Source organism: Globicephala melas, chromosome 2, assembly GCF_963455315.2.
Source record: "Globicephala melas chromosome 2, mGloMel1.2, whole genome shotgun sequence".
Classification (NCBI taxonomy): Eukaryota; Metazoa; Chordata; class Mammalia; order Artiodactyla; family Delphinidae; genus Globicephala; species Globicephala melas.
This window is the reverse complement of record NC_083315.2, coordinates 143,014,399-143,041,968: the sequence shown is the minus strand read 5'-3', so window position 1 is coordinate 143,041,968 and position 27,570 is coordinate 143,014,399. Positions and strand designations below refer to the sequence as shown.

The 27,570-nt window shown below is 37.5% G+C and overlaps 1 protein-coding gene across 4 annotated transcripts in view; it reads right to left on the bottom strand.

Moving 5' to 3' along the window:
• The window catches only part of PALS1 (protein associated with LIN7 1, MAGUK p55 family member), a 103,384-nt gene extending 76,519 nt beyond the window's left edge, over positions 1-26,865 (bottom strand). For 3 of the 4 annotated variants that reach the window (XM_030855283.2, XM_030855285.2, XM_030855286.2), the window contains exon 1: positions 26,723-26,865. The gene's annotated coding sequence lies outside the window, so the exon portion shown is untranslated. The remainder of the gene's footprint in view (positions 1-26,722) is intronic. The other variant, XM_030855284.2, reaches the window with a different exon arrangement.
• Between the last annotated feature and the right edge of the window lie 705 nt (positions 26,866-27,570).

Below are 27,570 nucleotides of genomic sequence, written 5' to 3'. Positions count from 1 at the left end.
GATAAATTAAAAAAACAGAATACTATTCAGTAATAAAAAAGAATGAACTACTGATATATGCAACAACATGGATGGCCTCAAAAACATAATGCCAGACACAGGAGTACATACTGTATGATTTCCATTTGTAATGAAATTTCTAGGAAAGGCAAAATTAGTGCTGTTAGAGAAAGCGGTTTGGTGGTTTCCTGGAGCTGTGGATGGGAGCAGAAACTAGCTATAAAAGGAGACAAGGGAATTTTTTTATGGGATGGAAGTGTAATGAAACTAGATTTCAGTGATATCTACACGATATAAATTTAATGAAACTCAAAGTACCTGTAAAACAAGTGAATTTTATGGAATGTAAATTATACCTCGATAAAGTTGTTTTCAAAATTCATCAAATTGAACACTTAAAATTATTAAATTTTAATGTAAGTTACACCTATTGAGCTGATTTTAAATTACACATTTAAAATTGCATCTTATTACATGTCAATTATATCTCAACAAAACCAATTTTAAAAGAAGACCAAGTCATTTACTGACATCACATTAAAAAAACCTATTTACTCAATAAATGTTTAACTCAATGCAAAAATTTTAGTTTCCAACAATGAATGCCCCACACATCATCTTCACAGAGAAGAAATTTAACTATATCTAAAACTAAGTAAATACAAGTCAAAACTCAAATAGAGTTGACCCTTGAACAACACGGGTATAGGGACGCCAACCCTCTGTACAATGGAAAATGTATAACCTACAGGCAGCTCTCCGTATAGGTGATTCCTCCATATCCGCAATTCTGCATTCATGGATTCAACCAACCATGAATCCTGTAATACTATAGTATTTACTACTGAAAAAAATCCACCTGTATGTGGACCTGCACAGTTCAAACCCATGTTGTTCAAGCGTCAACTGTATTTGGGCTAGTCATGAAAAGTACTAGCTCAGAAATTACTAGTGACAACAATTTAAGCAAAAATATATAAACTCACCAAAGATTTAATTGAAAAACTAGTTTTTTCAATTATTCCTTATGGAGAACTAAACAGAATATTTTTAAAATAAAAAATAATATATTTGAAGTAAACTGAATTCAATAGGTAACAATGTAAATTTTTTTAAGCTGCAAAACAGATTTATACAACTGACAAACCAAGCCCCTTAACTTAAGAAAAAGACCAAATGCAAATGTCCTGGGTTTATTTTTTAATGGAACATTCTGACAAGTCCTATAATAATGGCATTTCTAAAATTCTACTTAGTTTATGGTTTAGGTTTCAGATAAACGTATCTTTATTTATCATCCAGATAACTGCATGCCAAAGAAGCCACTGCTACACTCACAGCTTTAAAACTATTTATATATTTAGAATGTAGTATGTCAGATATATTTGTATAGAATGGAAGCAAATTCCTTCATTTGAAAAAAATCCTCAAAGTAGAAATCAAATGAGTAAATATTTCAAAGGGAAGTAGGGGTAACATATAACTTAAAGCCACATAAGTCATCTGCTCTCACAGACAAAAAAAAAGAATGGTATGATTCCTGCTCAATGTAACTGGATATCAATAAGGCCATGTCAATAGCTTAGAAGACACATCTTTCTCAGATGAAAACTTTCAGAGACTTAGCAGCTTTGGACATAACTGGCAAAAGTTGTATATAAAACATATCTGCAACAGAAAGATTTAATTTTCAAGTTCCTATTCTCACCCTGTAATTTTAGGCCATATGATTGCCTTAAGACAAAAATAAAAATAAGACAACATGGAAAAATTAGCTGGAAAAATAATGCTGCATTTATCATTTGTTAAATATCTATATCCTAAAATATTCATTTACCAGTTTATCAAACATTTATTTATAAATATCACCTTGACTCTTCTTAAAACATTTTTGGATTACAGTGGCTCTCCATCAAGGGTGATTCTGCCTTCCGCCTGTCCCCACCAGGAGAATTTTGACAATGTCTAGACATATTTTTTATTGTCAGGACTGGGTTGAGGGGTGCCACTGGCATCTACTTAGCAGAGGCCAGAAATGTTGCTAAACATGCACAGGATAGCGTCCCCACCCCCGAAGAATTATCCAGTCCAAAATATGACAGTAATGCCAAAGTTGAGAGAACCTGAGTTAAACCAAGCAATCACTAACCCAAAATTGAGGCATTCACTCATTCAATAATTTTCAATAAGCTTCTCACACTTCCAAGACAAAACTTTAAACAGTCAAGCTCCCTTGCTAATAACCACTTAGATTATTTTCACTGATCGTTAGATTATTTTCACTGATTGTGTTTCAACTCTTTTTCAAGTACAGTACTGTTGGTTTCCAAATAAACTGCGGCTGAGAGATGCTTAAATATCATCTAGTGTTTTTCAAAATGTTCAGGAAAGGATTTATTTCAAGAGTCATCTTGGCAGTGGATGGAAAGAGCAGAAGCTCATTTTTGTCATTCTTTTTAAGGTTCAAGGAATAAAAGTTCTGTTAACTTAAATGTTTAAATAATAAAACCTTTAATCTCATGAACTACTCTTACTTTACAAATCATAAAGTAAGGTCCAGAAAAATTTAAGTCACTTGACAAAGTGGCAGAGATCAATAAATCTAGAAATTCAACAAGGTAACGATCGCCAACAGAATAGCAACAGAGTAAATGGAATAAAAACTGGTGCCAAATAAATTGCCCTGTATTGCATACCAGAACCTGAGTGGGAAAGCAAATACAATTTCAATAACATATTCCAGCATATGATACATTCCCCCCCACCCCACACCGGCATCAAACGATTACCATCTGGCCAGAGACTAAACATGCATATAAAATGATATTTACATTAAGAGCGGCCCAAACAAGACTAAAAAAGTGTTTAGACAAAACATTTAATGGTCAAGCTAGTATTATTTACTGATTCTCTCTGTGTCCTGAACACTGGGCTACCAAACTTTACATAGTTAATCCTCAAACAGTTCTACAAGTTTAAGTACTACTGTTATCCCCAGACAAAAAGGAAGACAAATTTAAAGAAGCAAAGTATTTTGCCCAAAGAGCACCTCAACATAAATATTCAACAGCTGTAACGTGCACTTTTATGTATATGGTTTCAAGTCCTTCGTATCATATAATCCTTACAACATCCTTATGTAGTATTTTACAGAGGCCAAAAGTAGAACGATTATTTAAATGGTTTTGAGTAGCAGTGATGGTGATAGCGGTTAGTATTAATAGAAGTAGAAGCAGTAGCACTTCTTGCCAGGCAGGGTGCCAAAAATTTCACATATATTATTCACATTCAATCCTTCCAACTCCTCAAAGTTATCCTCAAGTTTACAGATGTGGAAAACTAGTATGAAGAGGTTAAGTTGCTTCCCAAGGTCATAAATCTAAATGACAGAGCCAAGACTCATACCAAGTCTGTATGACTTCAGAATAGAAGCTCTTCACTCCTGCCATTACTTTTATCTAGTCTTATCCAATACAAAGAGGAAAGAAAGAAAACTTCTATTGATTATTCTCAGTTTGAACCTTCCTTCACTTTGTCCATAGAGTCTCTCTTTTAACCAATGAACTTCTATGAAAATCACACTTGCAGATCCAGATACCTAATAGCCTCCTCTTGCTTTTTTATGCCTAAAACTTAGCTTTGGCCATAATTATTCCCAGGGACCAATGGGACTACTTAAAGAAAAATCATTCACCATGTTCCTTTACAAATCTGGATAGTATCCTGTTGTAGTAGTACCTTGCAATATTAAGAACTATTGGAGGGGACTTCCCTGGTGGCGCAGGGGCTAAGAATCTGCCTGCCAATGCAGGGGACACGGGTTCGATCCCTGGTCTGGGAAGATCCCACATGCCACGGAGCAACTAAGTCCGTGTGCCACAACTACTGAGCCTGCACTCTGGAGCCCGCGAGCCACAACTACTGAAGCCCGTGCGCCTAGAGCCCGTGCTCCGCAACGAGAAGCCACAGCAACGAGAAGCCCGTGCAGCACAACAAAGAGTAGCTCCCACTCCCCGCAACTAGAGAGAGCCCATGCGCAGCAACGAAGACCCAACGCAGCCAAAAATAAATATAAATAAAATAAATAAGTTTAAAAAAAAAACTGTTGGAGGAACAAGTAATCATTTTGCTAACCAGATGATAATAAGCTCCCTATATATTATGTAATATTCTGCAGAGAAAAGTATTGTTTTTTTTTTTTCAATTCAGTGGGAAAATTCTCCATTTGCTTATATCAAACACAAAATAGAAGATATGGTGGTCTTTGGAGATATTCAAGACCACACACTCATAGTAGGAATTGGTTAAAAGCCAAACAGTATCAAAGATATCAAATGGTTGGTTACTTGAACTGCCCCATTATCACCTTCAACAACTTGGTAATGAAAGATTAAATGCATCCAAAAGGTTAAGTAAAGCTTCTGAAAAAGGCACTAAGACAAAAGTTAATTTACAACATTTTCAAACTGACTAGAAACGGATTTTTAAACTTGTGGGATAAAATTACTTGCAATATGGCTTTTCAGTAATATTGCTACCGATCAACAATATATATGGCCTAGTTGGAGAACAAGAACAGTCTCTGATAAGGAACAGAGCCAGTGTAAGAGATAGAAGATAAAGCCAGAACTGACTCTAAATGCAAGCTAAATTGTTTGAATTTTCTCCTGCAAGCAATGGGAGACTATGGGTTTCTGAGTTTTAAAAGAATCAAAAAAAGGTTTTTTAGAAAGTTAAATCTTCTCTACACTGTAACCAGAGTTGACTAGGGGAAATGTAAGTAGAGAAGCCAATAGAGACAATGTTTTAATACTTATGCATGGGAGGATAAAGGAAATAGGAGAAGAAAGGAAAAGGGATAATTTCAAACAATGCTGATAACAAAGGATGATTTGACAGGCTTTGGAGACCAGGAACCAAATACAATTCTAAAATACTGAGCATGACAATTGAACCTGGCAGAAATTATGGGACCTTAAAACAGGAAAATTCAGAGAATAAAGTTTCTCTTCCTGGAAGTGAGAGAAAGAGGAGGGGGAGGATTAGAAAGACGATAAATTCCATTTTAGAAGTATTGCATTTAAAGTGGGAATTCTGTCAGGCTGTTAACTGCTAGTCAGGGAACCAAAGGCTAGAAATGAAAATTTGTAAGTGATTTCATATTCACATCTTGCATTTGTAAAGCTTTTCAGTTTCCACAGTAATCCAAGCACATTATCTCATTTGATCTCCACAGGTGCCCTGAAAGGTAAGCAGGTCAGATATCCCCATTTTCCAGAAGATATGCAAGCACTGCAAGTTAAGTCAGAGCTAGAAGTACTAGAATAGGAACTAAAACCCAGATGAGTGAAACTTTATGTGGATCCACAGTGCTAAGTTAGCTATATTTCTGTAAGACAATACCATACTGACTACAGGCTTCCTTTCAAAAATCACATAATTACATCATTCTTTTACCTTTACAATATGGTTATAGAAAATTCATCTTTTCTCCTCAACTGAGTGCTTCATAAAATGAAGTTTAATCTGGTAATTAATTTCACTGTTACATGTTAAGAGACTACAAAGTTACTATAGTGCCAGATTGCGGCAGCATAACATCTATTGCTCAGTTTCTAAATACTCAGTCAAGCAGCAGAAGTAGTCAAGTGGAGAAACAGTAGAAAATGCAAGTGAATTTTCCAACCTATTTGAAAAGTGAAACTAAGCTACCAATATCCCAACTTCTCAGTAACATTTTTTAAATGTTATTCTCTACTCTGGATTGTTCCAATTTCAGTATGTCCTGCCATAGTGAGCCAAATGTCCTGTCTTGACAACTGTTTTGATAATATTAATGTATAGCTTGAAAAATGAATACCATAAAAATACAATAGACCAGATCCTGTTAGATAAATTAGCTATCCCCATGGGGTCAAATTTAAGTACTGAAAATTATAACCTTAATACCCCTAAATATGTTAATAACTAATTATACCAACTCCCATCAATTCTCCTTCCATAATATCTCACATATACCTCCTTCAGCTTCTCTCTTCTCATACTACTACCTTAAATCATATACACATTATTTCTTTCATGGGTTTTTCTATGAACTTCTTGATAGTCACCCCCAACTCAGTGTCTCTAGCTGACAATCATTTTACATTTTACGGAGTACTGCCAGATTAACCTTCCTGAAGCACACGTACAATCATGACAGTATCCCTTTTCAAAAGTTCCTGTTGCCTTTCCCCTATCTTAAGCAACTGTTTACCAAGGGTTTACTAGGTACCGTTCATCCACTGAGCTAAACACCTCGTATGAAATATCTCATTTAACCCTCACAACCATCTCCTTGCTCAATTTTGTAATTTAGCAATGATAAGTAACTTGTCCATTGCCAAAAGCTCAATGGCATAGCTGAGCATCAAACTGAAGTCTGTTTGACTCTGGCACTTAACAACTACTCCGTAGAGCACATTTCAAACTTCTTAGCATGGAATATGGCTCCCCTTGACTTAGTCCAGAATACTTTTCCCACTTTATTTCTCCCTCCTCTGTCTTCCATATCAAACTAAAGGTGACCCTTGAACAACACGGCTTTGAATTGCACAGATCCACTTATATGCAGATTTTTTTCAGTAGTAAATGCTACAGTATAACACGATCTGAGGTTGGTTGAATCCACAGATACGGAGGGCAGGCTATAAATTATACTCAGATTTTTGACTGGGCACAGGGGTTGCCCCTAAGCCCCGAGTTTTTCAAGGGTCAGTTGTACTTGCCATTTCCAGTACAAGCCCTGCAATTTCTTTCCTCTGCAACTTTGACTTATTCTTTCTCATACCTGGGGGAAAAGTCCTTTTTGTTCAATTCTTTATGTTAAAATTTTCCTCTTCCATTAAATGTCTTATGAAATCTTCCTTAATTCTGCCTGTTCCCATCCACAACCAACCCTACCCTTCCAGGGTACTTAATCTATGCCTCTGCTGTAGCATTTATTTATACATTTCCCTTTCCCATAAGTTATATTCCACTTTTTAGTTAAGTCACTAATATATCTCCATACTATCTGGTAGATGATTCAATTTACTTTTTTTTTTTTTTTTTTTTTGCAGTACGCGGGCCTCTCACTGTTGTGGCCTCTCCTGCCACGGAGCACAGGCTCTGGATGCACAGGCTCAGCGGCCATGGCTCACAGGCCTAGTCGCTCCGCGGCATGTGGGATCTTCCCAGACCGGGGCACGAACCCGTGTCTCCTGCATCAGCAGGTGGACTCTCAACCACTGCGCCACCAGGGAAGCCCTCAATTTACGTGTTAATGTACATACTCAAGCAAATCAGGTACCCTATTGTTTTATTTTTTTTTAGTGACATCCTTTCTGGAGCCCTCCATTCTCCAGTTCTAAACTGGGCTATTTTCTTTCTGCCCAGATCCACTCACCATCGTTCTCCATCAGCTCCACATCCAAAAAGGCTGACCTCTACAGACTGTATTACCCATGTTCTCTTGTCCTCTGACTTCCCATGGGTTCAGCCAGGGGGGAAATACCCATTGGAAAGGAGGAGAGAGTGGTTGGGTTCTTCATCCCCCTCACTTCCTCCTGTAGTTCGGTAGGCAGTATGTTCTTCTAAGGCCACAGTTCTCATCCAGTGGCCCCTCTCTTACAGCAGTAGCTCTTGTAAATGCCAATAATTACTTCCACCTTTGCCCTTTTAGGCCCAGGCTTAGCTGGCTGCCTGCTATTGCTAACCCTGGGTGCTTCACCATCCTTGTTAGCTCCCTTAACCCAACCCACACCTTTGTGAACGGTCCATTGATTAAACTGTCTTCCATTACTCAGGCTGATTTTGCCATCTGTTTTCTGCATGGAATCTGACAAAAACACGCTCCAGTCTGAATTTATTCCCTAAGTCATCTTCATTTGTTCATCCTTACCCTGATAAATTCTCCTCACCTCTTTCCTCTTTATCTACTCCCTTCTTTTTGAGAGACCTTCAATAGCTTCCTCAGAAAGAGTACACGAGGTAAATTTGTTAAGACTATGATTTACGTGGTACTAGAGCAGATCACATCCTCTTTGAGTTATTCTTTTGCATCCCTGCCCCCTACCTTAATTCCTCACAGCTGCTCATGACTTCTGGCTCTGCCAAGGAAATATTTATAGTGAGAATGGCCCTTTTCTTCCAATTAAAGTAGGAAGAAAAAAAAAGTAGCATAAATACGTAAAAATATTCACTTTGGTATACGGTTTTTGTGTGTCTGTGTGAGTGACCAATCATGTCCAGTGTTGGAAACAATATAGGAAAACAGACATTATGTACTGTTGACTCTTACATATATCAGTACAATGTTAATACAGGACAATTTTGCAACTATATACCAAAAATTTTAAATAAACCTCCACTATCAATTCCTTTTCTAGAAATTTATCCTATAAAGTATGTTTGGAAAAACTGGGATATGTTACTCTACTTTTTCAACTGTAAATTTTAAAAACTCTAAATACAGATCAAGTATTTCCAATGAAAGTTTATCATTCTAATTGAGATGTGCCATCAGTATAAAATACACACTATATTTTGAAGACTCAGTGTGGGGGAAAAATAAATGTAAAACATCTCATTATTTTTTGTATTTAATACATGTAGAGATGGTAATTTTTTTATACATTGTGTTAAATAGAATATACTATTAAGGGAGTCCCCTGGTGGTCTAATGGTTAGGATTTCAGGCTTTCACTGCTATGGCCTGGGCTCAATCCCTGGTCAGGAAACTGAGATCCTGCAAGCCATGCAGCGCAGCTAAAAAAAAAAAAAAAGAAAAGAAAAGGAATGTCACCTGTTTCTTTCAAAAATTTTTTAATGTGGTTACTAGAGCATGAAGCCCTATATCAACTAACATGGAACAAAGGCAAGTGAATAAATCAGGTTTCCAAATGGTGTTTATATATCATCCCATTTTTATAAATGCACATAAAAATACGTTTATAAAATTACTAACAAAAAATCTGGAAGAATATAGGCAATACTGTTTTCACTTACTATCTCTGAAAAGTAAGGATAACAGACCTCTCAGGTCTCTCTTCTGTACAATTTGGATATCTTAAAAAATATTGACAACAAAAGTATTACTTTCATAATTTGGGAGAGAAAACACACAGATAACACTTTTTTGAAAGAAAAAAACATAGAAACTTTTAAAATTATAACTACCTTCTTAAAGTACATAAAAATTAGCAGAAGCAACAAAGTCCTTTCAAGAGTTCTAGAACCGGGCTTCCCCGGTGGCGCAGTGGTTGAGAGTCCGCCTGCCGATACAGGGGACGCGGGTTCATGCCCCGGTCCGGGAAGATCCCACATGCTGCGGAGCGGCTGAGCCCGTGAGCCATGGCCGCTGAGCCTGCGCGTCCGGAGCCTGTGCTCCGCAACGGGAGAGGCCACAACAGTGAGAGGCCCGCGTACCGTAAAAAAAAAAAAAAAAAAAATTTGAGAATGAAGAAGACTGATGAGCATAAAACTGTCACCAAGTTTAGAATCCACTGAACTTTTAGTACTATAGAATTGCTGACTGATGTCTGGGTATGAGTAATGATCTGATTTTGACCAGACAGTCTTAGAAGGCAGGAAAACATAAAGGCGATATTATGCAACAAGAAATAAGAACAAAAGGTCAATCTTAAAGATTACTGTACAGAAATACTACAGTTATGAAGAGTTACTAAACTACACATTCGTGCAACAATGTAAGTACCCATTTGGTACAAAAACATGGGATAGTCGTTGGCAAGAAAAAGACAGCTAAGGCAGAGTCTTTATCCTTAAGGAACTTAAATTCTAGTATGGAAAACAGGGAAGTATACAAGCAAACAAACAAAACCCCTATAGAACTGCAACGGTATTTGGTAAGTGCTATACTACAACTGCAGAAAATGCTATAGGAATTACCTATAGAGGAAGAGCATTCTAAGAAAACTTGTATAAATGGGAAAGAATATAAGACCCAAGACAAATATGAAAGGCTTCCATTACACAAAAGGAAAAAAAGTAAACAAAACACTAATGCAAGCACACAGACATGAGTAAAATTAAACAAATGTTTTCTAAACATAAAATTTTAAATCTCCCTAATGAAACTCAAACTCTACAAACTGTTACTTTTTAAGCCTATTTTAAACATGTGTAGTAAAAATGACCTAGTAAAAATTACCCTAGAATAATGCTTGAGAGTCAATAAGAGAAACTGATAAAGCTGAGTAGAACTTGATCTCACTACATACATAAGCTGTTTATAAATAAAGCAACAAATTGTTTTCCCCCATTCACTTTCACTATTATTTCAGAGATGAAAAAAGCTCCACCTCAACACACAATTATAATTATTCATCACTGACTCAGTCTATGACAACCAATTCACACAATTCCTATAAAACTGCTTAATCAAATTATTGATAATCATACAATCTATTCAAAATATATTTATTAAAACATAATGCAGCTCATTGCTATTCCATGTAAACATCATAAACCAGTTTTGTATTCTTCCTATCTCTTATCTACGGATAAGCATTTATGAAGTGCTTAACATACACCAAGTAGTATGCTAATCATTCTTTTTTTTCTTAATTTTTATTTTATTTATTTTTTTATACAGCAGGTTCTTATTAGTTACCCATCTTATACATATTAGTGTATATATGTCAATCCCAATCTCCCAATTCATCACACACACATCCCACCACCACTTTCCCCCCTTGGTGTCCATATGTTTGTTCTCTACATCTCTGTCTCTATTTCTGCCCTGCAAAACACTTCATCTGTACCATTTTTCTAGGTTCCTTATATATGTGTTAATATACGATATTTTTCTCTTTCTGACTTACTTCACTCCATATGACAGTCTCTAGATCCATCCACGTCTCTACAAACGACCCAATTCTGTTCAATTTTATGGCTGAGTAATATTCCATTGTATATATGTACCACATCTTCTTTATCCATTCATCTGTTGATGGGCATTTAGGTTGCTTCCATGACCTGGCTATTGTAAATACTGCTGCAATGAACATTGGGGTGCATGTGTCTTTTTGAATTATGGTTTTCTCAGGGTATATGTCCAGTAGTGGGATTGCTGGGTCATATGGTAGTTCTATTTTTAGGTTTTTAAGAAACCTCCATACTGTTCTCCATAGTGGCTGTATCAATTTACATTCCCACCAACAGTGCAAGAGGGTTCCCTTTTCTCCACACCCTCTCCAACATTTGTTGTTTGTAGATTTTCTGATGATGCCCATTCTAACCGGTGTGAGCTGATACCTCATTGTAGTTTTGATTTGCATTTCTCTAATAATTAGTGATGTTGAGCAGCTTTTCATGTGCTTCTTGGCCATCTGTATGTCTTCTTTGGAGAAACGTCTAGCTCTTCTGCCCATTTTGGGATTGGGTTGTTTTTTTAATATTGAGCTGCATGAGCTGTTTATATAGTTTGGAGATTAAACCTTTGTCTGTTGATTGGTTTGCAAATATTTTCTCCTATTCTGAGGGTTGTCTTTTCGTTTTGTTTATGGTTTCCTTTGCTGTGCAAAAGCTTTTAAGTTTCATTAGGTCCCATTTGTTTGTTTTTGTTTTTATTTCCATCACTCTAGGAAGTGGATCAAAAAAGATCTTGCTGTGATTTATGTCACAGTGTTCTTCCTATGTTTTCCTCTAAGAGTTTTACAGGGTCCAGTCTTACATTAACATTTCTAATCCATTTTGAGTTTATTTTTGTATATGGTGTTAGGGAGTGTTCTAATTTCATTCTTTTACATATAGCTGTCCAGTTTTCCCAGCACCACTTATTGAAGACACTGTCTTTTCTCCGCTGAACATCCTTGCCTCCTTTGTCATAGATTAGTTGACCACAGGTGCATGGGTTTGTCTCTGGGCTTTCTATCCTGTTCCACTGATCTATATTTCTGTTTTTGTGCCAGTACCATACTGTCTTGATTACTGTAGCTTTGTAGTATAGTCTGAAGTCCAGGAGCCTGATTCCTCCAGCTCCATTTTCTTCCCTCAAGACTGCTTTGGCTATTCGGGGTCTTTTGTGTCTCCATACAAATTTTAAGATTTTTTGCTCTAGTTCTGTAAAAACATGCCATTGGGAATTTGATAGGGATTGCACTGAATCTGTAGATTGCTCTGGGTAGTGTAGTCATTTTCACAAAATTGACTCTTCCAATCAAAGAACATGGTTTCTCTCTCCATCTGTTTGTAACATCTTTAATTTCTTTCATCAGTGTCTTATAGTTTTCTGAGTACAGGTCTTTTCTCTTCCTAGGTAGGTTTATTCTTAGGTATTGTATTCTTTCTGTTGCAGTGGTAAATGGGAGTGTTTCCTTAATTTCTCTTTCAGATTTTTCATCATTCGTGTATAGGAATGCAAGAGATTTCTGTGCATTAATTTTGTATCCTGCAACTTTACCAAATTCATTGATTAGCTCTAGTAGTTTTCTAGGAAGCATCTTTAGGATTCTCTATGTATAGTATCATGTCATCTGCAAACAGTGACAGTTTTACTTCTTCTTTTCCAATTTGTATTCCTTTTATTTCATATTCTTCTCTGATTGCCATGGCTAGGACTTCCAAAATTATGTTGAATAATAGTGGCGAGAGTAGACATCCTTGTCTTGTTCCTGATCTAAGAGGAAATGATTTCAGTTTTTCACCATTGAGAAAGATGTTTCCTGTGGGTTTGTTGTATATGGCCTTTATTCTGTTGAGGTAGGATCCCTCTATGCCAACTTTTTGGAGAGTTTGTATCATAAATGGGTGTTGAATTTTGTCAAAAGTTTTTTCTGCATCCATTGAGATGATCATATAGTTTTTTTTCTTCAATTTGTTAATATGGTGTATCATTGATTGATTTACATATACTGAAGAATCCTTGTGTCCCTGGGATAAATCCCACTTGATCGTGGTGTATGATCCTTTTAATATGTTGTTGGATTCTGTCTGCTAGTATTTCGTTAAGGATTTTTGCATCTGTATTCATCAGTGATATTGGTCTGTAATTTTCTTTTTTTGTAGTATCTTTGTCTGGTTTTGGTATCAGGGTGATGGTGGCCTCATAGAATGAGTTTGGGAGTGTTCCTTCCTCTGCAATTTTTTGGAACAGTTTGAGAAGGATGTGTGTTAGCTCTTCTCTAAATGTTTGATAGAATTCACCTGTGAAGACATCTGGTCCTGGACTTTTGTTTGTTGGGAAGGTTTTTAATCACAGTTTCAATTTCATTACTTGTGATTGGTCTGTTCATATTTTCTATTTCTTCCTGGTTCAGTCTTGGAAGTTTACACCTTTCTAAGAATTTGTCCATTTTTTCCAGATTGTCCATTTTATTGGCATAGAGTTGCTTGTAGTAGTTTCTTAGTATGCTTTGTATTACTGTGGTGTGTGCTGTAACTTCTTCTTCATTTCTAATTTTATTGATTTGAGTCCTCTCCCTCTTTTTCTTGATGAGTCTGGCTAAATATTTATCAATTTTGTTTATCTTCTCAAAGAACCAGCTTTTAGTTTTACTGATCTTTGCTATTATTTGTTTCTATTTCATTTACTTCTGCTCTGATCTTTATGATTTCTTTCCTTCAACTAACTTTGGGTTTTGTTTGTTCTTCTTTTCCTAGTTCCTTTAGGTGTAAGGTTAGATTATTTGACATTTTTCTTGTTAACTTGAGGTAGGCTTGTATTGCTATAAACTTCCCTCTTAGGACTACTTTTGCTGCATCCCATAGGTTTTGGATTGTTGTGTTTTCATTGTGATTTGTCTCTAAGTATTTTTTTATTTCCTCTTTGATTTCTTCAGTGTTCTCTTATTTAGTAATGTATTGTTTAGCCTCCATGTGTTTGTATTTTCTTTACAGATTTTTTCCTGTAATTGATATCTAGTCTCATAGTGTTGTGGTCGGAAAAGATACTTGATACAATTTCAATTTTCTTAAATTTACCAAGGCTTGATTTGTGACCCAAGATATGATCTACCCTGGAAAATGTTCCATAAGCACTTGAGAAGAAAGTGTAATCTGCTGTTTTGGGATGGAATGTCCTATAAATATCAATGAAATCTATCTGGTCTATTGTATCATTTAAAACTTGTGTTTCCTTATTAATTTTCTGTTTCAATGATCTGTCCATTGGTGTAAGTGAGGTGTTAAACTCCCCCACTATTACTGTGTTACTGTCGATTTCCTCTTTTATAGCTGTCAGCAGTTGCCTTATGTAATGAGGTGCTCCTATGTTGAGTGCACATATATTTATAATTGTTATATCTTCTTCTTGGATTGATCCCTTGATCATTATGTAGTGTCCTTCCTTGTCTCCTGTAACATTCTTTATTTTAAAGTCTGTTTTAACTGATATGAGTATTGCTACTCCAGCTTTCTTTTGATTTCCATTTGCATGGAATATCATTTTCCATCCTCTCACTTTCAGTCTGTATGTGTCCGTAGGTCTGAAGTGGCTCTCTTGTAGACAGCATATAGATGGGTCTTATTTTTGTATCCATTCAACGAGCCTGTCTTTTGGTTGGAGCATTTAATCCATTCATGTTTAAACTAATTATCAATATGTATGTTTCTATTACCATTTTCTTAATTGTTATGGGTTTGTTTTTGTGGGTCTTTTTCTTCTCTTGTGTTTCCTGCTTACAGAAATTCCTTTAGCATTTGTTGTAGAGCTGGTATGGTGGTGCTGAATTCTCTTAGCTTTTGCTTGTAAAACTTTTGATTTCTCCGTCGAATCTGAATGAGATCCTCGCCGGGTAGAGTAATCTTAGTTGTAGGTTCTTCCCTTTCATCACTTTAAATATATCGTGCCACTCCCTCCTGCTTGTAGTTTCTGGTTAGAAATCAGCTGTTAACCTTATGGGAGTTGCCTTGTATGTTATTTTTCATTTTGCCCTTGTTGATGTCAATAATTTTTCTTTGTCTTTAATTTTTGTCAATTTGATTACTATGTGTCTCGGCATGTTTCTCCTTGGGTTCATCCTCCCTGGACTCTCTGTGCTTCCTGGACTTGGGTGGCTATTTCCTTTCCCATGTTAGGGAAGTTTTTGACTATAATCTCTTCCAATATTTTCTTGGGTCCTTTCTCTCTCTCTTCTCCTTCTGGGACCTCTATAATGCGAATGTTGTTACGTTTAATGTTGCCCCAGAGGTCTCTTAGGCTGTCTTCATTTCTTTTCATTCGTTTTTCTTTATTCTGTTCTGCAGCAGTGAATTGCACCATTCTGTCTTCCAGGTCACTTATCCGTTCTTCTGCCTCATTTATTCTGCTATTGATTCCTTCTAGTGTATCTTTCACTTCAGTTATTGTATTGTTCATCTCTGTTTGTCTGTTCTTTAATTATTCTAGGTGTTTGTTCTTTAATTATCCTAGGTCTTTGCTAAACATTTCTTGCATCTTCTTGATCTTTGCCTCCATTCTTTTTCCGAGGTCCTGGATCATCTTCACTATCATTATTCTGAATTCTTTTTCTGGAAGGTTGCCTATCTCCACTTCATTTAGTTTTCTGGGGTTTTATCTTGTTCCTTCATCTGGTACATAGCCCTCTGCTTTTCATCTTATCTATCTTTCTGTGAATGTGTTTTTTGTTCCACAGGCTGCAGGATTGTAGCTCTTCTTGCTTCTGCTGTCTGCCCTCTCGCTAATCATTCTTGATACATCATCTCAATTAATCCTCAAAATAAAGACTCTGAAGGGGATCAGAATATTCCACCCCAAAATGTGACACTGGCATAAGGATTATTGTGAGCTAAAGGCAATTAAGAAACAGACACAGGGAGCTTCCCTGGTGGTGCAGTGGTTGAGCATCCGCCTGCCGATGCAGGGGACATGGGTTCGTGCCCCGGTCTGGGAAGATCCCACATGCCGCGGAGCAGCTGGGCCCGTGAGCCGTGGCTGCTGAGCCTGCGCGTCCGAAGCCTGTGCTCCGCAACGGGAGAGGCCGCAACAGTGAGAGGCCTGCGTACCATAAAAATAAATAAATAAATAAATAAAGAAACAGACACAGGAAAAAAAACTGTCCTCCCCTATCAGGCTTAAAAAGCACAGCATAAATTTCCCTTTTTAAAGCTAGCATTAATTTCCATTTGTAAAGGTACCATAAAGAGGACCTCAAAAAAAAAAAAAAAAAAAGAGGACCTCAACCCTGGGAGTTGACTCTTATCAAATCAGATGACACCAACTTAAATCTGCATAACAAACCTTACTAAAATAACCTTTATATTCCGTTAGTTCCCCCCACATAATTACCTTCCCACAATTTACAGCCCCTAAAAGCCTCTTTTCCTTTGTCTTGTCTGGATTCCACAATTTATCATTCAGTCTCTCTGCTTCTTTGGTCTTCAATTCTTTTCTTTGAAGGTCTCCATATGCATAAGTAATAAACCATTTCTCCTGTTAATCTGTCTTTTGTCAGTTTAATTTACAGGGCCCCAGACAATGAACCTAGGAGGAAAGAGAAAAAGGTTTTTCCTCCCCTAAAGCCTTCTGAATCAGGCACAAGTACAACCCCCCACAAGTACAACATTCCTTATTCTGCAGATAACTAATCAGATTTTCACAGGTAAACTTGCCCAGAGTCACACACAAGTCAAGAAGGGTCAAGAAGGCATTTCAGCACAAGTCTGACTCCATAGTCTGAGTACTTCATCGGCGCAAGGTTTGTAACTATAATGTCTATCAGTAAGAGCCCACAAAAAAGCAAGACAAAGCCATGAGCAAATTCATCTGTTCATATTTATATCTTTGTAAATAAAGTGAATCAAGAACCCTCCACCCACAATTAAACACACTTACAGCCAAAAGAGGATAAATGGAATTGTTTTGAATCTCAAATTCTCTCAGGTTACAGGAGGTAACTAGATTAGAACAGTCTCTGGGATGAAACTCACAAGTAAGGCTAAGGTTTAACAAGTAAATGATTAAAAAGTGCAAACTTAACATGCACCTACCTTGTGCCATATGAAGCTGTGAGATACTAAAATAAAAAGACATAGCCCCTACCCTTAAGGAGTTTACAATTTACAGGTTCAAAGTTCTTCACTTTAATTCAAGTACAATTTAAACACTAAATTCAAGATGGTTTTCCCAAAAAAAGATCTTAATCTTACCAAAAAGACAGTGTTAAACAAGGTAAGTCTTAAGGCAGGCTAAAATACAAAGTAGAAGAATCCAAGGGCTTTGGAGTCAAACTGAATTCAAATACCCGCTATCAGTTACAATAGGACTCTGGATAAAATAATCTCTCTGAGCCTCTGTTCAGTCACAAAGTTGTTAATGTTTAAAACTATATACAGGGCTTCCCGGGTAGTACAGTGGTTAAGAATCCACCTGCCAATGCAGGGGACACGGATTCGAGCCCTGGTTCAGGAAGATCCCACGTGACGCGGAGCAACTAAGACCATGCACCACAACTACTGAAGCCCACGCGCCTAGAGCCCTTGCTCCACAACAAGAGAAGCCACTGCCATAAGAAGCCCACACACCTCAACGAAGAGTAGCCCCTGCTCGCCGCAACTAGAGAAAGCCCGCGTGCAGCAATGAAGACCCAATGCAGCCAAAAATAAATAAATAAAATAAATTTATGTAAAAAACAACTATATACAAAGGATATAGCATACTGCATGACACATTAAGAGATGGGGCAAGGTATACAGTTCTGGGTAGGAGTTAGGGGAAAGCAAAAAGTACTGTAATTTAGCCAAATGCACTACTACTCTCACTATAAAATTTAAGTATAAAAGGGTAAGATGTAAAATATAAAAGGATAAGACATAAAAGGAACACCATCCCTTTAGATGCCTACAAAGAACCATCAAATTTCCTTTCATAAACTCTTAGGTATCTACTGATTACTCTTAAGTGAATCATTATTTTGAAAAACACCTGCAGCTTATGTGTATAGTTCTCAGACAAATCACTTGGATCAGAGGTTTAACTCTGGGGTTCATGATCTAATTTCCATGAATTCCCTGATATGCACAACAGTGTGTGTGTTTTGGGGGACAGGGCCAAACGACCATAAGACTCACAAAAGATTAACAGACAGTTAAGTTTACATGTCCAGTATTTATAAAGTAGAGTTTTCAATGTGAGGCAATTTGAAGAAACTCAATAGTTTACGCTAAAAGAGTATGGCATTATCTAGTATGTTGACCATTCCCCTATGCCATCATCCAGCAATTTCACTCCTAATTATATACTTTGAACAGTGCTGTCAATAGAACTTTCTGCAATAATGGAAATATTCTATATCTGCATTGTGCAATAATAACATAGCCACTGGCCATATATGGTTATGAAGCACTTGAAATGTGGCTAGTGTAACTGAAGAGCTGAATTTTTAATTTTAGTTAATTTAAATTTAAATAGTCATGATTGGGATTGACATATATACACTAATATGTAGAAAATAGGTAACTAATAAGAACCTGCTGTATAAAAATATAAATGAAATTCAAAGATAAATAAATAAATAGTCATGTGGCTAATGGCTACCATACTAGAGAGCACAGCCCTAGAGAAACACATGTACATATTAACCTTGATAGACTAAATGTGTAAGGACATTCATGGTAACATTACTCATAATAACCAAAAGCTAGAAACAACTCACCAACAGTAATACAGTTAAATAAACTGTGATATATTATTTTTTTAAATAAACTTATAATTCTGTAACATTATAAGTACAATCCTACAATTTATTTGCATATTATTTGAGCAATTCTCTGACTGCCCGTTTCAAACAACTATTAAATTCTCTTAATCCAACCTAATCTCTAAGGGACTGTCCATACTTATTTCAAAGCCAGACCTCTGAGGGCAGTGACTTTATCTAATACTTCTCTATATCCTGCCCAAAGTCTTCACATTGTAAGTATTCAGTATTTACCTATAATTTTCTGAATAAACTAGTTAGGAAATCTGAGGCAGACAAAAGTGTGCAAAAGTGAACGATGATTACTTGTAGAACAAAGGAAAACCAACTCCTTATACATAAATATCATACAGATAATATAACCAATGTAAAGCAGAATTTTTAAAATCTGCTTAAAAACAGAAAACTTTTCTTTCATATTAAGTATAATACAATTATATTCTAAGCTGTAACTGTATTTAAACAATAATATAAAGTTTTCTTAGTAAAATTTGATAAGACTTTGCAACAGCTTCTGTTTAAGCTTTAGGGGGAAAATGGAGAACGTGGGACAAGAAAACTAGATTTCTGGGAGTCCAGATGCAGGTGACAACAGAGCTAACAAACCAGGCAATGGTGCAATGAAAAGAGTACTAGAAAGATTATGCACCTGGTATGTGAGATCCAACTCTAGTCCTGCCACCAACTACTGGCGCAAAATTATTTCAACATCCACCTATGTGGCATCGCTGCCTCTGATCTGTGAAGGAGCACAAAATTTTTTTTTGGAGGGGAGTTAAAAATCTCGAATCCAGCTTTATCCTGACAGTAATTCAGAAAGAAAGAAAAACAACTTTCTGACGCTTCCCTTATGTCCCAAACATTACACAAAAATGAGTACCTAAATATGGGTACTTTTTAAGTACAACCAAATCCTAGCAGAGCACCTAGTTCAGTTCACTCACAGGAGGCAGTCAATTAACTTAAATGAATGCAGTCTTAAAGGCACTTCTGAAGCACACAGAATACAGAAAACCTACTTCTTAGGTCAAATCAAAGTAATGCATTTTAAGTGACATTATCAAACACTTTTTGTGACAATGTAAAATCTTCAAAACATGAAATTATATTTCAAAACAAATTCTCAATTTTTTTCATGTGAAGTTTCTGATACTATTGTGAAGCCAAACAGTTATAACTTACATGGCCAAAAAGCATAATTCAAAAGACAATTTAGCTATAAACACAACTATAATTTCTAATATTTGGAATAACTAATTAGATATACTACACACTGTAAAATAATATAAAATGGTGGGGTGGTGGGAGCAAATATTTATTAAGTATCTACTATGTGTCAGAATATTTTGCTCAGTGCCTTCCATACCCTATTTTTAACCTTTTAAATCATCTTCCGAGGTGGCCACATGTTAAAGATAAGGAAAGTAAGGGCTTGGCTGGGAATTAGAGCATGGAATAACCTCCCAACTCAGCTGACCCTAAGGGTCTTTCTCCTACATTACTATAATTATTTTCATTTCTCCTGCTAACTTTTTGCCCAAAACCAAAGTAGGCAAACTAAGCCCACAGGCCAAATCAAGGCATACCCTGATTTTAACAAACAAAGTTCTACTGGAACACAGTCACATTCGTTTGGCCATCTTTGCACTGTAACAGCAGAGTTGAGGACCTGCAACAGAAATTATATGATCTGCAAAGCTTAAAATATTCACTATCTTGCCCTTTAAAGAAATCTGTCAACCCTTGCCTTAAAGGATCAATACTGCCAAGAACCTCAGAGGCCTCAAAACTTCGATGTTTAGGGTCTTTGAGACAACTAATAACTTAAGAAGGAACTTTAAAATTATGTGGGAGAAATTGCTTGAATTTTTATAGTGATTAAATCATATGATAAGCCCAAATTTATAAAAATGATAAAATTAAACAGCTTGACTATGAAGTTACTGAAACCTTATTCTTCTTCTTTTTTTTTTTTTTTTAGCCGCGCTGCACAGCATGCGGGATTTCAGTTCCCCGATCAGGGATCGAACCTGTGCCCCCGGCAGTGGAAGCACAGAGTCCTAACCGCTGGACCACCAGGGAACTCCCCATGAAACCTTATTCTTAATAATTAAACTGTCTTCTGTAGTCTGAACTGATGGAGGAAAAATTTCACAATTCAACATACTAAAGAATATTTAATAAGCATGCATCTTTTTACTACGTACCCACATTTTTCATGAAAGAATATCTTCAGTATAGCAAAACAGAGCCTGGCTTTTTCTTATAAGTACTTTAGTTTATATTTCACTTCACACTTTTTAATACGTTCACTTAATTCATTATACTTGGACCAAGCCAAACATTTATGTGATCACTCAAGGGTCTATTATTGATCTTCCGGTGTTGAGGAAGGAGCCTGTTTTCTTCCTGTGGTTGTTTTCATTCCAAGTAAAAAAAAAATCTCCTAATTAAATCATTTTATCTTCATTCAAAATATACTTACTATCCAAATACATTTAAACAACTTGCCTAAATTAAGCCAGCATGAGGAATGCTTGATTACAGTGTCACAAATAATATTTCCTTTCTCCATTTAGTAATTTTAAAGAAGCGTCCTCCAGTGGTACAGTGTATAAACTCCAGTATAGACAGATCAAGAAAACTTAAGTCCTACCAACATGTAAAATTTACACAACTGTTAATGAATACCTTGATTTATCTGACTTTATAAACACTTTGGTTCACAAAATCTTATGTTCAGTTTCCTTGTTTATTTTTAAGAAAAATGTTAATGTCAAAGAAAAATAATCCAAAATGATTTAGTTTGTAACAACGCTGGAGTTATTCCCAGAAACATGAAAGGCTGCATCAACATTTAAAAATTAATCAGTGTAATTCACCATATTAACAGATTAAAGAAAAAAATTCAAATGGTCACCTCAATAGATGCAGAAAAGCATCTGACAAAATTCAACATCCATTCATGATTTAAAAAAAAAAAACCCCAAACCCTCAGCAACCTCAGAACAGAAGAAAACTCCCTTAACCTGATTTAAAGAATCTACAAAATGACCTATATCTAACATTATATTTTAAAGGTGAAAGACTGAATGCTTTAAGATTGTGAACAAGGCAAGGATGTTCCCTTTCAACACTCCTAATCAATATCTCACTGGAACTCCTAGACTGCAAAGTCAAGAAAAAGAAAAGACATACATATTAGAAAGAAACATTTCTCTATTCATAGATGACATGACTATCTCCAGAAACATTACTCTATTCATAGATGACATGACTATATCCTTAGACAAATGCCATGCCAAGAAATATACAGGAAAAAGCTCCTAAAAGTTATAAATGAGTTTAGTAAAAACGCAGGATACAAAGTCAACATACAAAAATCAATTATACTAGCAATGATCAATTGGAAACCCAAGTTTTTAAAAATGATCATTTACAATAGGACTAAAAAACTGAAATGCTTAGGTATACATCTAATATTTGCAGGATCTACATGTTGAAAACTACAAAACATTCATGAAAGCAATCAAAGACTTAAACAAATGGAGAGAAATACCATGTTCATAGATTGGAAAACTGCCTTGTTAAGATGTCAATTATCAAGTTAATCTATAGATTTAATACAGTCTCAATCAAAATCCTAGCAGAATTTTTTTTGATATATCAACAAGCTGATTCTAAAATTTAAGCAAAAGAACTAAAAGAGCTAAAACAGTTTTGAAGGAAAAACAAGTTGGAGAACTCACATTACCTGATTTCAAGCCTTAATTTTAAAGCTGTATTAATCAAGACACTATGATATTGGCAAAAAAATAGATCAATGGAACACAGGAGTCTAGAAATAGACCCACACAAATGTAGTCAAATGGTTTTTGACCAAGAGACAAAGGCAATTCAATGGAGAAGAATAGTCTTTTCAACAAATGGTCATGGAACAACTGAATAAACGAAACTCAACCTAAACCTTTCTTTATACAAAAATTAACTTCCCTGGTGGCACAGTGGTTAAGAATCCGCCTGCCAATGCAGGGGACATGGGTTTGAGGCCTGGTCCAGGAAGATCCCACATGCCACAGAGCAACAAAGCCTGTGGGCCACAATTACTGAGCCTACGCTCTAGAGTCCAAGAGCCACAAATACTGAGTCCGCATGCCTAGAACCCGTGCTCCTCAACAAGAGAAGCCACCGCAATGAGAAGCCCACACACCACAACCAAGAGTAGCCCCTGCTCGCCACAACTAGGGAAAGCTTGCGCACAACAACGAAGACCCAACGCAGCCAAAAATAAAAAGAAGAAAATTCAATTTAAAAATGGGAAAAGATTTGGAATTTGGACACTTCACCAAAGAAGATATACAGATGGCAAATAAGCAAAGAAGAGATGATCATCATCATTATTCATGAGAAAAATGCAAATAAAAACCCCAATGAAATACTGCTATATACCTATTAGAGTGACTAAAATTAAAAAGGTTGATCATACCAAGTGTTGATGAGGATGTAAAGTAACTGGAACACTCATACACTGCCAGTGGGACTACAATTCAGCCTCTTTGGAAAACCAGTTTTACAGTGTATAGTTTCCTATGCTGCTTTAACAAATTACCACACATTTAGTGGCTTAAAACAACATAAATTTATTATTCTCAGGTTCTGTAGGTTAAATATCTGACACAGGGCTCTCTGGGCTAAAATCAAGTTGCTGGCAGAGCTACAGTCTTTTCTGGGAGTTCTAAAGGTTAATCCATTTCCTGGCCTTTTCCTGCTTTTAGAGACCACCACATTCCTTAGCTTGTGCCCCAAATTCTCCAACCTCAAAACTAAGAACTCTGCATTTCTGTCCCTGCTTTCATTGCTACATCTTTCTGACTCTATCTTCTCTTTCCCCTTTAAGGATCGTCAGGATACACCAGCACAGCATCTGGATAATCCCAGGATAAACTCCCTATTTTAAAGTCAGTTGATTAATTCCATCTGCAACTTTCATTCACCTTTGCCATGTAACCTAATTTATTCACAGGTTCTAGGGATTAGAACATCTTTGTGGGCCATTATTCAGCCCACCACAGTTTTTTCTTTAAATAAACATACACTTCCCAGAAATTTCACTTGAAGGTGCTTATCCAAGAGAAATGAAGGCTTATGTTCACGTAAAAACCTGTTGGCAAAGATTTATAGCAGCTTTATTCATAGTCCAAACAAACAAACAAAAAACTCAAATGTCTTTCAACTGGTGGATGGATAAATTGTGATACATCCATACAATGGAATACTACATTCAGCAATACAACAGAAGGAACTGCTGATACACCCAACAACATGGACGGCCACTCAGATGTATTACGCTAAATGAAAGAAGCCAGACTCAAAAGGCTAAATAAACACTGTATGATTCCATTACCTGATATTCTAGAAAAGACAAACTACAGGGAAAGACAACATCAGATGCCAGGGGTTAAGGGTGGGGGAAGAGCTGACTACAAAAGAGCAGCTCAAGGAAATTGCAGGTGCTGGAACTGTTGTGTATCTTGACTTTGGTAGTTGCACAGCTCTATGCATTTGTCAAGACAACTGTACAACAAAAAGAGTTAATTTCACTTCACGTAAATTAAAAATAAAGTTAAAACCTCTGTGAAAGAAGGAAAATAATTATATCATTTGTCACCCATCAGATTGGCACAAATTTAAAAATCTGACAATGCCAATCTGACAATTCCAAGTTTGGACAAGGATGACTCATATACTGTTGGCAGGTATGTAAATTGTTACAACTTTAGAGGATAATTTGGCTGCAGCTAGTAAAGTTGAAAATGCACATCAACCTATGGTCCAGCAATTCATTCTAGGGAAAACTTCACAAATGTGCTTAAGGGGATATGCACAGGGATGTTCATTAAACATTGTTTGAAATATTGAAAAACTGAAAACAACCCTTCAGTCAGGGAATGAATTAATTGTGGTTAGTGGTTATTTAAAAAAGAAAAGGAAAGAAAATGCAAGATGGAAAAAAAAATCAAAGAAGGGTAACTTATTGGTTTGTTTATTTAACAACAGTATATAGTCAAAAGAACACTGTACTTGGAATCTGAAGGCAAGCATATTAGCACTTAGCTCCAACTCTGCCACTAACTAGTCTGTCTATAAACCTCACCTTCCTTTTCCTGGAAAATGAAGAGGTTAGACTATACAAAGACTAAGATTATTTCCAACTCAACAAGAACACTGATACAAAAAAATGGACCAACTTTCTTGGCATGTCTGTGATGAGCTTTTTAATCATATAATAATAATTTAGAAAGACCATACAAACTCCTAAACTCACCCTACTGACTTGGGTAACCTTCATATCCTTTTGCATTTTAACATTCTAAACAAGTTAATATTAATGAGTCCACCTTGTCAAGTTCAGATCAGTCTGGCCAAAAGTCATTGAAGTACATGGTAAGATTTACTTGATTTTGTTTTAACAAAGATAAAATGACAAATTGCTTTCCGTATTTTTTGCCTGTTTCACCTACAGAGTTCCTACATTATAATTTAATAGCTTTCACCTGCTACAATAGTATAGACAGCCTTTTAAAACTTACAGGGACTTCCTAGTGGCACAGCGGTTAAGAATCCGCCTGCCAATGCAGGGGACATGGGTTCCAGCCCTGGTCCGGTAAGATCCCACATGAGCAGAGAAACTAAGTAAGCCCGTGCGCCACAACTACTGAGCCTGCGCTCTAGAGCCCGCGTGCCACAACTACTGAGCCCGCAAGCCACAACCACTGAGCCCGCAAGCCACAACCACTGAAGCCTGCACGCCTAGAGCCCGTGCTCCTCAACATGAGAAGCCACCGCAATGAGAAGCCCGCACACCGCAACGAAGAGTAGCCCCCGCTCGCTGCAACTAAAGAAAGCCTGCTCTCGGCAACGAAGACCCAACGCAGCAATTAAAAAAAAAAAAAAAAATTGTAATATGCCAAGTCCACAGGAATCTAGTAAAAAATCAGTAGTTCATAATCCAAAAAGCTTATTTAACAATTTCATTATCCCAGTACTAATACTTCAAAGACACTAATAACCAACATGCCATTTGTTCCTATTGCAGAATTTATTATGTTATTAATTTCCGGTATAATCCAAAGGCATAATTAGAATACTATCATTAACATATACACTGAAAAAAACAGAAATATTAACTCCTTTCACCTTGTCATTAAAATCAAACTTTCAAAATTCTTGTGCTACAGGCTTTCCAAATCTAAATTCTCACAATCCTAAACGAGTATGGAGACAAAACACACACTATGTACTACGAGAAACCTTCTGGCTATCAGATTTTAATTTCAGCGCCAAATGCCAAGAAAAACCTTTCGACCGAAACCTAAATTCGAACACCTTACCGTATGTCAATCAACTAAACAGAGGTGAGTTATTATCATTAGGAAGTTACATAATTTGCACCAAAGATTGTTTAAAGCCTCTCATTAAAAGTAGCTTAAAACAATTTACAGGCTTCAAAGCTCACCTTGCAAACTTATAGTAAATTATCAGAAACCATGAAGAAGATTAGGCTCTTCTTGAAATGGTTACGAGGAAGCAAGTTGTTTATTTGTTTAAAGAATGCAGCGAGCAGCCGAATACCAGCAGCTGAGTCGGGCAGAGAAACGCCAACTACATTCCGTCTTCTAAAGAAAAGTGTTCTTCGCCCCGCCGATCTCCCGGACCCTGCCTGGAGGGAGTCAGGAGAGTCGCGAACTCGGGAGCGCGGGCGCAGAGAGAAGGCGCCTCCCTGCACCTCGAGCCCCCGCCGAGGTGAGTCGTTCACCAAGCCAGAGGGAGCGGGCACCGCCAGACAGCGTTCCTCCGAGGGACAAAGGTTGGGCTCACGCCCTCCGCTGCCGACCCGGCGCCGGCTGCCTGCAGCAGCCCGGGGTCCCGCCCGGGCCCGGCGCGTGGGGGAGGGGGTGAGCCCGGCTGCCCCTCCCCCGGCCGCTCGCTGGGACCTGTTGATTAAGACCTCCACACCGAGCCGCTGCCGGTCCGCCTCTTACCTCCGCGCCACGGCGGCCGCCGCTTCTCCCGCCCTGGCCTCTCCCAAACACTGCAGAAACGACAGTTCCCCCGCGGCACTTAAAATACCGGATAAAGAATCCAGAAACTCGCGATTCCCCACCTCACAATCCTTAGTCCCCGCCCCCGCCCCACCGCCAGTCGCCGCCGTCGCCGCAGCCGCCCCCGCCGCCCCCAGCGACTCCACCTCGAGACCGCGCACGCGCTCCCGGCGCTGTTAGGCAGAGAGCCTGGCGCGGTTCGCCCAATCCCGAGCCGGCGCGGAGAAAGGGCCCGCTCATTGGTCCGCTCCGCAGCTCCGGGGGCCGGATCGCACACGCACTCGTGCGCCTCAAGTGGAAGAAGCGAAGTTCTTCGCGCTCAGTCGCTGGGGAACAGCTTTCGGCTTGAGTCTGCGGGCCAGGTTGTGGGAGGACGTGAGGTTTCCCTAAGACGCAATGGGCGGGTTAACGCTCTTGCAGACCTTTCTTCTCTCCCTGAATGTTTGTCAGCTCCTGAAGAAAATCTGATTCCTCTTGAGGCGACTCCTCGTGTCCTGTGAAACATATCACACAATATAACATTTGTGTAAAAAAGAACCACGACATACCTGAACACCTGGATGTGTGTAGTGTCCCACAAAAGAATTCTCTGCTACCACAGAAGACGCCACAAAGCTAGTACGTAGGACCGAGTTCTGAAAACCAGACAGGAAGGTGCCAAGGGCCACAGCTGTTTCACAAAACTCAAGTCCCTGGCTCAACCCACATCCAACGCAAGGAAATCCAGATAAACAGTCTTCAGGATTCCCTAGAAACAGCCATATCCAAAAAGGAAAAAAAAAAAAAAA